General features: G+C 46.5%; 1 non-coding gene across 1 annotated transcript; it reads right to left on the bottom strand.

Annotated features, from left to right (window-relative positions):
- Positions 1-6,228: 6,228 nt before the first annotated feature.
- LOC118590499 lies at positions 6,229-6,360 on the bottom strand. The gene has a single exon (XR_004945794.1). It is a non-coding gene; the product is annotated as a small nucleolar RNA SNORA70 (small nucleolar RNA).
- Positions 6,361-11,602: the final 5,242 nt, after the last annotated feature.

Here is an 11,602-nt window from a genome sequence, read left to right as displayed (position 1 = left end):
AGGACCTCTGGAAGAACAAGCAGTGCTCTTAACCACTGAGCCATCTCTCCAGGCCCCCTTTGTTTATTTTTTAAGATTCATTTTAAGCTGGTAATCACAATTGGAATGCCTTTAAAAAACGCTCAAGTGTATGTGTGAAGGTATTTTGGGTCATTTGGACTACATAAGAGCACTTGTTTCTGTAGCTATTTTTTAAACTTAAAGTCCAAGGATAAAAAATAAATAAATTTAAGAAACAAAACAAATTTTTCTAGACTTTACCTCTGAGAGGATTGTTACAGGGATCCCACCAGGATGATCACTCAGACATAGTTTATAGACAATTGAAAATCTTTATTCAAGCCAGTTGGGATTACACCCTAACCCTAACCCTGAAATGAAATAGCAAGACTAGAAGCTGCTCCTGGAACTGACATGCTCACAGCTAAGAGTAGATCAGCTAAAAAAATAAAATTAAATTAAAAATAAAAAAAATAAAAATAAAAGCCAGGCATGGTGGCAAATATCTTTTATCCCACACTTGGGAAGCAGAGGCAGGTGGGTCTCTGAGTTTGAGGCCAGCCTGTCCTACAGAGTGAGTTCCAGGACAGGCAGGACACAGAGAAACCCTGTCTCGAAATAAATAAATAAATCTAACGCATGTCTTCTTCCTTCTGCCGTGCCTCTGTGCTTAAGACATCAAATGAGCTACATGCGAGTTTATTAAAAGAGAGATAGTGGCAGCTTCGGTAACGCATGAGCATCACATGGAATTGCTTGCAGTTTCAGAACACTGCATTTGGAAAATAAAAGTCCAACACTCACAGGCAGAATCTTGGTAAGGTGCCTTTATCTTCTTTGAAATTTGTTAGAGAAAGAGAGCTACTGGCAACCTAAGTATGCTTAAGGTGGTACAGTGTAATAGAATCCCTATGTCTGAAACAACAAGATAGACTTGTTTTGTTTTGTTTCTTTTGTTATGTTTTGTTTTGTTGGGGGAGGGGGTGTCTCACAATGTAGCCATGGCCGGCCTTGAAGTCACTATGCAAACCAGGTTGATCCCAAACTCATAGAGATCCACCTGTCTCTGCTCCCTCCCCCAAGTTCTGGAATTAAAGGTTTGTACCACACCCAGCTGCAAGATAGTTTTTGGTTTGGTTTGGTTTTTAATTTTTATTTGTTTTTATTTTATGCATATGAGTTTTACACCTGAATGTAAGTGTACCATGTGTATACAGTACCCCTAGAGACCAGAAGAGGATGTCAGATCCCCTGGAACTAGAGTTATCAATGGTTTTGTTAGGTCCTAGGCAGGCCTCCCTCCAAGATGGCTGTGCTGGTGGCAATGTCCTAAACAGAAGGACTCTGATCAGGTCAACAGGATTGTCCCTGGGTAACAGAAACCCAAGCTCAGCATCCCTCAGGGATCTCCTAAGGTGGGCTTCTGTTACCAGGAAAGCCACCCTCCCCTAAACCACGATGACGGTCAACTACCCTGGGCAAGGGCATCTAGTTCCTGGTTAACACAAATAGCCTGCTGCAGATCAAAGCCCCCACACTAACTCCCAGGCTGTTCTGGCCATCACCTCTCCTCCCACCACTCACTGGCCTCTTAAAATCAGCAAGGCTTTCCATTCGGGCTGCTGTTCTCTGCCCCTGAGAGGCAGCCCAGCAGTTTGAGTCCCCAAATAAACTCTTCTTCTCCCCAGGGAGTGGTCTAGTTTGGTGTTTCTTTGTGCCCTTGGTTATAGTTGTGAATAGCCATGTGAGTGCTAGGGACCAAGCAAATATCTCCAGGAGAGCGGCCAGTGCTCTCAACCACTGAGCCATCTCTGCAGCCCCTACCAGATGCTCTTAAAGAAAGTGTTTAGTGCTGTGTTGTCAATTTAAGACATGATTGGATGTTCCATCCAAAAAAGTTGTGTTTTGTTTTCTGATGTCTGTGTTTCAGACTTTTGGCTACTTAGGAAATGTCTTAAAGTCAAGGTCTATTTAAGGATTGGTTATTGGTGACATCTTTAATTTTGTTTCTGTAAGCAACTACTTTCAGTTGGCTTTAGTACATTTAATACCCTATGTATCTGACTAGAAACATGTTTGGCTGTTACTTTATATATTATGCAAAATTTACAGAGTTGTAAATTTCATGCTGTTGCTCAAGGAAGAGGCGGCAGTAGGTCAGAGCCAGCCCGAGCAGTGGGCACAGTTGGCCAGAATATGCCCTGCTACCTCTGTTAGAAATAGATTCAGGGGCAGGTGGAGCTCCAGGAGTCCAATTGTCGAGAAAGAGGAGGGACTGTAAGATCGTGAATTGTTGAGACCAAGATTGGAAAAGCACAGGGACAAATAGCCAAACGAATGGAAGCACATGAATTATGAACCAAAGGCTGTGGAGCCCCCAGCTGGATCAGGCCCTCTGGATAAGTGAGACAGTTGAGTGGCTTTGACTGTTTGGGAGGCACCCAGGCAGTGGGACCCGGACCTGTCCTTAGTGCATGAGCTGGCTGTTTGGAACCTTGGGCTTACACAAGGACACTTTGCTCGGCCTGAAAGAAGGGGACTGGACCTGCCTGTCCTGAATCCACCAGGTTTAAATGAATCCCCAGGGGAGTCTTGGCCCTGGAGGAGATGGGAATGGAGGGGAGGGGCTGGGGGGGAAGGTGGGGGCGGGGGCGGGAGAGGGGAGGACAGGGAAACCCATGGCTGATGTGTAAAATTAAAACACAAATACAATAAATAACAAAAATAAATAAATAAATAAAAGAAATAGATTCGGGCACAGGGGCCATCGCGCCAACTGGTTTGAGCACACAGGACAAGAAGTACACTTGGACTGGGTAGCGGTGGCGGCACGTGCCTTTAATGCCAGCACTTGGGAGGCAGAGCCAGGCGGATCTCTGTGAGTTCGAGGCCAGCCTGGTCTACAGAGTTCCAGTATATGCTCCAAAAGCTACAGAGAAAAGTTGTCTGAAAAACAAAAACAAGAAGAAGAAGGAGGAGAAGGAGAAGGTGACGACTTTTAGTCTAGTCCACATGGCGACTGTGTCTTTTTCCCGTTGGCTAGGGTTCGACCTCACAGCCTTTCCTGATTGGCTAGTTTTAAAAGAATCAGCACAAATGGAGTGAAGGAAAAGGGGATGAGATTGACTCTTTTAAGGCTTTAAAGTAAACAAAGGTTTTACCAAGATGAGGAATCAAAACATTTGCATAAAAGGTTTATAAGGTGGGGTGAAATAAAGAGATTTTAGTTCCTCATAAATACAAGTTTTATGGTATTTGATTTTAAAAAGATGAGTAATGTTTCATATACATTTGACCATATGCCATGCTGACTAGTATAAGCAACTTCTGCTAAGGATAAAAAGATACAAGAAAATCACATGATAGTACCTGGATGAAAGAGGCACCTCAAGGAGACTGGATTACAGAGCATTAACAAAGAAAGTCTGCTGGCCCACCAGGCTATAGCTAACTTGCACTTTTAATGGAACAACTGATAAAAATGATAGAATCTTTTCATACTATATTGGACATTCCTCCTGCTACTGGCTCCTAAAACCAACAGGCTCGGGCTGGGGATTTAGCTCAGTGGTAGAGTGCTTGCCTAGCAAGTGCAAGGCCCTGGGTTCGAGCCTCAGCTCCACATACCAAAAAAAACAAAAAACAAAACAAAACAAAACAAAAACAACCAACTGGCTCCTGCTTAAAATGGATGATAATAGGAATCAGAGAACCTCTCACCCTCTATAAAAAGGCTTCATAACATGCATGATATGTATCTTACAGACTTAGGGGGGAAAAAGGCATTTAAAAATTGCCATTCCAGGATCTGGATGGCACAGTGGTTAAAAGCACCAACTACCCTTCCAGAGGGTGCAGGTTTGATTCTGGGAACCTACATGGGGCTCACAAACAACTGTAACTTCAGTTCCAGAGGATCTGGTGCCTTCTTCTGGCCCCCTTGGCCATCAGGCCTGAATGTGGTACACAGATATACATGCAGGTTACACATATAAAATAAAATAAATAATAAATGTGATTGCCTATATGGTTTATTCTGCCAAGCCAAAGAATTCCACTTTTTGCTTTAGAAGTAGCTTCTATATAGTTCTTCTGTGTCTTGATGCTAATTGTTGGCTCTGTGGATAGACACCTCTTATATTATGCAAGCCTTTTAAAGATTAACAGGTGCGAGATTTATTTTAAATTGTACCCGATTATTTAATTTTCAGAGTAGCCTGGCTCCTGTAGGTTGTGTTTTTGTGAAGTCTCATAACTAAACTGTTGACCTGCTACTGAGGTGCAGCTGCTGGTGAAGGAACCCACCCAAATGATGTCTTTGAGATGCTCAGACACATCCCACCCGACAGGCAGAGTGGCACTTGGGTGTGACTGACCTAAGAGCCGCTCCTTCCCTACCTCTGTTGCTTAAACTGATTCTAGAGTTTATTGGCACTAACTCCTTGCCACTTGCCACTTAGCCCGCACCACCAATGTGTGATCTCTGCAAATTTGAGACCAGCCTGTTCTACATAGTGAGTTCCAGGACAGGACTACACAGAGAAATCCTGTCTAAAAAAAAAAAAAAGAAGTATCTAGTTCAGGTTGGCCTGTGGGCATGTCTGTGTGTACTGTCTTGGTTGTTAACTGCTGTAGGAAGACCCAGCCCACTGTGAGTAGCACTATTCCCTAGGCAGAGAGAGAGAGTCCTGAACTGTATAAGAGAAGAGCAAGATAGCTGAGAATAAGAGATCAAACAATTACCCACACTTTTCTTCTCCTTCCTGCCTTCACTTCCCTGCAATAACGGAATGTGACTTGGAGTTGTGAGCCAAATAAACCCTTTCTGCCCCAAGCTACTTTGCCAGAATATTTTATCATAGCACCAGAAATGAAAGGAGAGCAGCCATTTTAATGAAACTTCGCTCCAATTGCAAATGCTCTCTGGATCTGGGAGGTCTAGAGTACATACTCCATGTACTCAGGGAGGTCATGGAGGTTAGTTAGAGAAGGGCATCATCCATGTGGAACCATCATGCCCATGCGGGGTGAAGACTTGGCAGTGAAGTTGCTTTGGATTACCCATGCTTCAATAACCCCTCCCTCAGGCTCTCAGTAAGCCCAATAAACTAACTGGTTCCCCCACAGTGACCTTTAGTGGAATCATACTTTTGAGGAGGGGGCAGACATTGTTTAAGTTTCTCCAGGGAATGGACACTTTTTTTGTGTGTTTGTTTTTTGTTTTTCAAGACAGGGTTTCTCTGTGTAGCTTTGGAGCCTGTCCTGGAACTCACTCTGTAGCCCAGGCTATCCTTGAACTCATAGAGATCTGCCTGCCTCTGTCTCCCAAGTGCTGGGATTAAAGGCATGCATCTGGGCTGGACTCAGAGGTTAAGAGCACCAACTGCTCTTCCAGAGGTCCTGAGTTCAATTCCCAGCACCCACATGGTGGCTCACAACCATCTGTAATGAGATCTGGCACCTGCTTCTATATACATTAAAAAAATAAAATAAAATAAAATAAAAGATAGATACATAGGCCGGGCAGTGGTGGTGCACACCTTTAAAAAAAGGAAAAAAAAAAAAAAAAAAAAAAGGCATGCGCCACCAACACCCGGCTAAAGAAGAGCATTTAACACATCTGAAATTCATGTTTGCGTTGCATGTGGTTCGTGAGCTTTTTTTGTTTTGTCCAAATGGCCTTACATCTTTCTAGCTCTCTCCAGTTTTTAATGTCACTTTGCAGACCTGCCACAGGCATGTATACCTGGGTTTACCTCAGGCCTCTCTTGTTACCATAGGACTTGTCTGGCCGTCTGTTTGTTTGTTTGTTTGTTTTCTCACACAGGATGTGAGATTTGCTACAGAACATGATTTGGTGGGATGCTGGACAATACAGTGGATGTCCTCAGCAAGTACATGGACGCCACTTGTCCAGGAGACCACAATTGGGCATGTATTTCACCCCACAGAGATGAGCTGCTTCTCAGCTGTGACGTCATCAAATTCATTTGCTTTAAACTTGGTGAAAACCCCACTTCTTTGAGGTAGGTACCTTCCAGTGGCCAGGGAACCTGAACTTGGCTCTACACAGGGCCTCAATCACACATTCCTTATTCTACACAGATGGACATGATGAGCTGGCCAATGTGAACCCTGACTACTGTGTCCTGGGGTGTCCCAAAGGCACCTGCCTGGAGCCCAGCTTGGGGATAACATTGAGATCAGAGATGTTAATAGCCACCAGAAAATAGTCTCCAAGGTCCCTTGGGGCAACTCACATAGGTAACAGGCTGCACACATTCCCAAAGAGGCTGCTGTTTGCGACCATTTCACACTAGGTCCCCATGAGGAAAGGAACCTGGTTGGTTTAATTGGCTCCGAGATCATTATTATTTTGAAGCAGGATCTCTGTAGATCAGGCTAGCCTTGAACTCACCACAACCTTCCAGACTGAGTTTCTTAAATGCTAGGATTAGAGGTATGAGCCACCATACATGACTCCATTGGGGTATTTTTCAAGTCCTGAACTGATTACTTAACTCATCAAGGTTTCTGGTTCACCCCCTTCCTCCAGAAAAGCCTTGGCAATTTCTGGCTCTTGCCTTCTGAGTCTCCATGGCAAGCTACTTCTTTAAATCCAGCCAATGATGAGTTTGTTTCTCTCCCAACGATCGTGGTTTCCTAGCTGATATGACAATGTCTACAGAGAGGGTTAGTTGCAGGACCTGTGGGGCAGAAGGATGGTTTGCATAAATCAGTTGACAAACTGCTGATGGCTAATGTTTATGTGTTGGAATGAAAGAAAGCAATTTCCCTTTACAAATATTGAAACAAATACAATTGTTGATGATGTGTTTAGGAGAGTCACCCAGCCCTGTGGTCAGAGAATGTAACCTTGGCAGTGAGAATGTAGTGTCATGGATGCTTGGGTTTGTTTGGTTGGGTTTTTGTTTTTTTTTTGGTTATTTTTTGTTTTTTTTCCAAAGCAACTATGTGCACCTAAACTTTGAAAATATTTTTGTTCTTTGGCTCGTGACAGAGATGTCTTTTTGTCCCCTAAGCAAAGAACACAGTTTACTTCATCTTAAAATAAGATGCCTACAAAGAAAATGTGGCCAGGGGTGTAGCTCAGTTAGTAGTACTTGCCTACAAGCATGAAGTCCTAGGTCCCAAGCCTAGCCCCTATAATCTGGGCATGGTGTAAATCTCTGATCCCAAGCACTACAGAGGTAAAGGCAGAAAGATGAGAAATTCAAGGTCATCGTCAGCTAGGCAGTCGGGTGGAAGCCAGCGAGGGCTCCATGTGGTCCCATCACAAGAAAAGCACCATGTCCAGGGGTGCATCCGCATGGGGAATGGTGATGTCTCCAGCCATGTTCCCAGAGCCAAGTGAGAGTGCCTCAATCCTGTGAGCACTAGTGGTGGAAATGGGGAGCACCCAGCAGAGTAGGAAGCAGGACATGATGCTGGCTAAAGGTTGTTGGACTTGGGTGGGTAATGCTTGGGTGACCAGGGAGGGTGAAGAGCTCCTCACTGGGCCTCTATCCGATATGGACAGGTAGGAGCAAAGTGGTGAGCCATGGATGTCCCCATCATGAGGCCCTATGTTATAGCCACTGGGGTAGTAGACTAGGCTTCCATATTCCACCCAGGCCCTATCCCAGGACTTCAGGTCAGCTGGAGCCCTGTGTTGTGACCTGTGAGAACCCTGAGAACAGTCCCTCACTGCTGGTCACCATAGGACCCCTGGGTCCAGCCCTAGCTGTCTTCTACTGGGCTATGCTGTCCCCAACCGGCCTCACAAACCGAACAAATGCTGGATCAATGGTGGGCAGGACCTCACCTTGACTAGGAATAGATAGATATGTATAACTCTGGCCTGCCTCTTAAACCTCAACTTCTCAGCCGGGCGATGGTGGTGCACGCCTTTAATCCCAGCACTCAGGAGGCGGAGCCAGATGGGTCTTTGTGAGTTCAAGGCCATCATGGGCTACAGAGCGAGTTCCAGGAAAGACGCAAAGCTACACAGAGAAACCCTGTCTTGAAAAAAACAAAACAAAACAAAACAAAAAAAAAAAAAAAAAACAACAACCTCAACTTCTCTTCAGGACCCTGATGACAGACTTGAGGAGTCACTGAGTTACTTTGTTTTTCTTCCCAATATGGCCACATTGAATAAATCTCCTTTTTCCTGCTTTTTACTATGAATTGGGCAGCCAGAGCTACACAATGAGACCGTTTTAAAAGGAAGTGCCTAACTAATGCCACCGTCGTTAGCAAGATGAACACAACCACTCCCCGACCTCACAGTTGGCCGCAACCTAGCTGTGCTTGCAAGAGGAAGAAAAAGAAGGGAGATTCAGATCTCTAGTCAGGACCACCTGGCATCCATCCCATCTCCACAAGAGCCCAGCACAGCTGACCGCAAAGCTCCCTTCAGGTGACACAGGCAACCACACTGTCAGCTCAGTATGACATGCCAGTGCCACTTGGCCAAATGTTGAGAGAGGCAGCAGTTAGCTCAGACAGTTACCCACTACTCCCGTGTGTTCGTGCGTTCGTGCGTTCGTGCGCGTGTGTGTCTATCTGTCTGTCTGTCTGTGTGTGTGCGCGTGTGTGTGTGTGTGTGTGTGTGTGTGTGTCTGTGTGTGTGTGTGTGTGTGTGTGTCTGTGTGTCTGTCTGTGTGAGTGTGTGTGTGTATGTGTGTGTGTGTGTCCAGCCTACCATCGTCCCTGAATTGGATGACATGGCTCCTCTCTGCTCTGGGCCTGCACTGACCAGCTGCTTCAGGGACACAGCTCTTTATCCCTGGTACCTGAAGCATCACAAGCACTTGAATGGGATGGGTAGGGAGCTGAGGAGGACATCGGAAGCCCTACGGCTTCTGGGTACCAGTGAGGCAGCCATGGGAGTTAGTAGCAGGTAGTGGGTAGAACAGGCCACCCAGGGCCGGAAGCATAAGCTATAGGGGATGCTTGTAGCTGCATCTGCCGCTCAGCCGAAAGGAAGCGGCATGACCACGTGACGCCTGTAGCTGGGGAAGAACAGGGTACCAACACCCTGATGCTGGCAGCAGACCTTAGTGAAGGTCTCCAGCCCCACCACTGGGTGCTGGCCTCCATTACCCAGCTCCTCTGCTTGCTCCTCACTAAGAGGGTGGTTGGGTGAGTTGCTCAGAGCTCTGTGTAAGCAGCTACCGGCACCAATGTGGGTGACCACGGGGACACCTAAATTAGTGTTCCCGCTGATCATGTTCTTTGTTGGGTCTCCTCTGGCCAACCTGCTGTGGATGCCTTCCTGGGCTGGGGTGTGAGAAGCAGAAAAAGGAAAAGTCTAGGGTCCAGGAAGCCCTTGCCAGAGCGAAATGAGCCAGCCTGTATGGTGGTCACCCTGCTATCCTACCCAAAGTCAGCACAGGCCTGGGGGCAAGGACTGAGCTCCATGTCCATGGGGGGTCAAGAGTCAGGGGAGGGCATGCACACAGGTGTCCTCAGCAGGGAAGGGTCAGATTACTAGTGTAGGTAAGGCCTGGTGCTCAGCACTGGATGGGAAGGGCTTCATTCTCTGTGTGACGCCATCACACCCTGCCCTATCTGGAAGGAGAGGGCTTCCTAGACTTCTGGACAGTCAGCCCAGGGCCCAAGTGCCACCAACTTGTGAGGTCTGAGGGAAATCAGGAGTTTAAGTATTGAGGCTTCCCCCAACAAAGGAAGTAAGGTCACAAGCTCAGGGAGTTCCAGGATTCTGGGGCTAGGTCCGTGCTGAGCTGACGGGAAAGATGAGAGACAAGGACACTGGTTCCAGGGGCTGCCCACGGTGTCCCTGCCTCTTCCTCTGTCTTTGGTGGTCTCAGGCAGTGAATCCCAAGGCCACCTCAAGGCACAATGAGGGCCTTTAAACACCAACACTTTCTATTTGCTGAGCCAGGTCATGTGACCCTGGCCAAAACTGAGCACCCCACCTATCAGAACCCCCAAAGGGCCATTTGTAAGGATTATGTCTTAATTACATCATCAGCCCGCAATGGTGTCCCAGCCTAAAAAGCAGGGGGGGGGGGTGCCCTCTGTGCGCTCTCTGCTTTCCGCACTCCCTCTCCTTCAGCCTGTCCTCCCTCTCTTCGAAGTCTCTCTCTCTCTCTCTCTCTCTCTCTCTCTCTCTCTCTCTCTCTCTCTCTCCCTCTATCTCCCAGTAAAGCTCTAAAAAGGTAACCATAGCACGTAATTTTTCCGCCAACCACACTCTCCTCCGTTGGCATGGCTGCTGCTTAACCAACACCATTCTTCAAATTCAGCAAGTGCTCAATGTAGCCTTCAGGAAGCCCCAACCTCCCCAGAGCCCCTTGTGCTGGAGAGGTGCCCAGGTGCTCCACCCTCTACTACGCTTTTTGTGGACACGGTGTCGAGCAGCTGTTCTAGTGACCTGCGTCTGATTTTACAGTTTACAGAAAAAGAAACTCTAGGCTTTAAAAAAAAAAAAAAAGTTTATTTAGGGTCAGCATGAAGGCTAGATGGGTAAAGGCGCTTGCTACCAATCCTGAAGACCAGAGTTCAATTCCTAGAATCCTCAAGATGGAAGGAGAGAAGAAAGTCCTGTAAGTTGTCCTCTGACCTATGTGTACACATATATGAACACACACACACACACACACACACACACACACACACACACACACTCGAAATGATAAATAGATACTGGCTATGCATGGTGGTGCACTTCCTTTTTCTTTATTCTTCTCTCATATAATACATCTCAACCACAGCCTCCCCTCTACCCTCCTCCAAGCCCCCACCCCCAGATCCATTGCTCCTCCATTTCCCTTCAGAAAAGAGCAGACCTCAAGCCAGGTGGTAGTGGCGCACACCTTTAATAACAGCACCAGAAAGGCAGAGGCAGGCACATCTGTGACTTCAAGGCCAGCCTGGTCTACAGAGCGAGTTCCAGGACAGGCTCCAAAGGTACACAGAGAAACCCTGTCTCAAAAAACCAAAAAAAGAGCAAGCCTCCCAGTGATGTCAACCAAACCAAACATGCCAGCCTTAATATGAGGGTGGTACATGTCTTTAATCTCAGCACTTAGGAGGCAAAGGCATGCAGATCTCTGTAAGTCTGAGACCAACCTGGTCTACAGAGTGAGTTCTAGACCAGCCAAAACTACATGGTGAGACCCTGTCTCAAAAAAAAAAAAAAAAAGGAATTTTTTCAGTTTATTATGTTTGACAGTTTTACTGAGATGTAGTTTATACACCATACAATTCACCCACTTAAGGAGTATAGTCCTACTCAAAGACCCTGCATTATTAAATAAAGTAGACAGTGCTTGAGGAAGGTACCTAATGTCAACCTCTGGCTTCCATATAGACATACACACACATACATGTGAACATGCACACATGCTCATAAAGCACAGCAAACATGCAAGAGAGGAAGAAAGAAAGGAAGGAAGGAAGGAAGGAAGGAAGGAAGGAAGGAAGGGAGGGAGGGAGGGAGGGAGGGAGGGAGGAAGGAAGGAAGGAAGGAAGGAAGGAAGGAAGAAAGGAAGGAAGGAAGGGGAGGGAGGGAGGGAGGAAGGAAGAAAGGAAGGAAGGAAGGGAGGGAGGGAGGGAGGGAGGGAGGAAGGAA

The sequence above is a fragment of the Onychomys torridus genome, chromosome 8, assembly GCF_903995425.1.
Source record: "Onychomys torridus chromosome 8, mOncTor1.1, whole genome shotgun sequence".
Classification (NCBI taxonomy): domain Eukaryota; kingdom Metazoa; phylum Chordata; class Mammalia; order Rodentia; family Cricetidae; genus Onychomys; species Onychomys torridus.
This window is presented reverse-complemented; position numbering and strand designations above follow the sequence as displayed.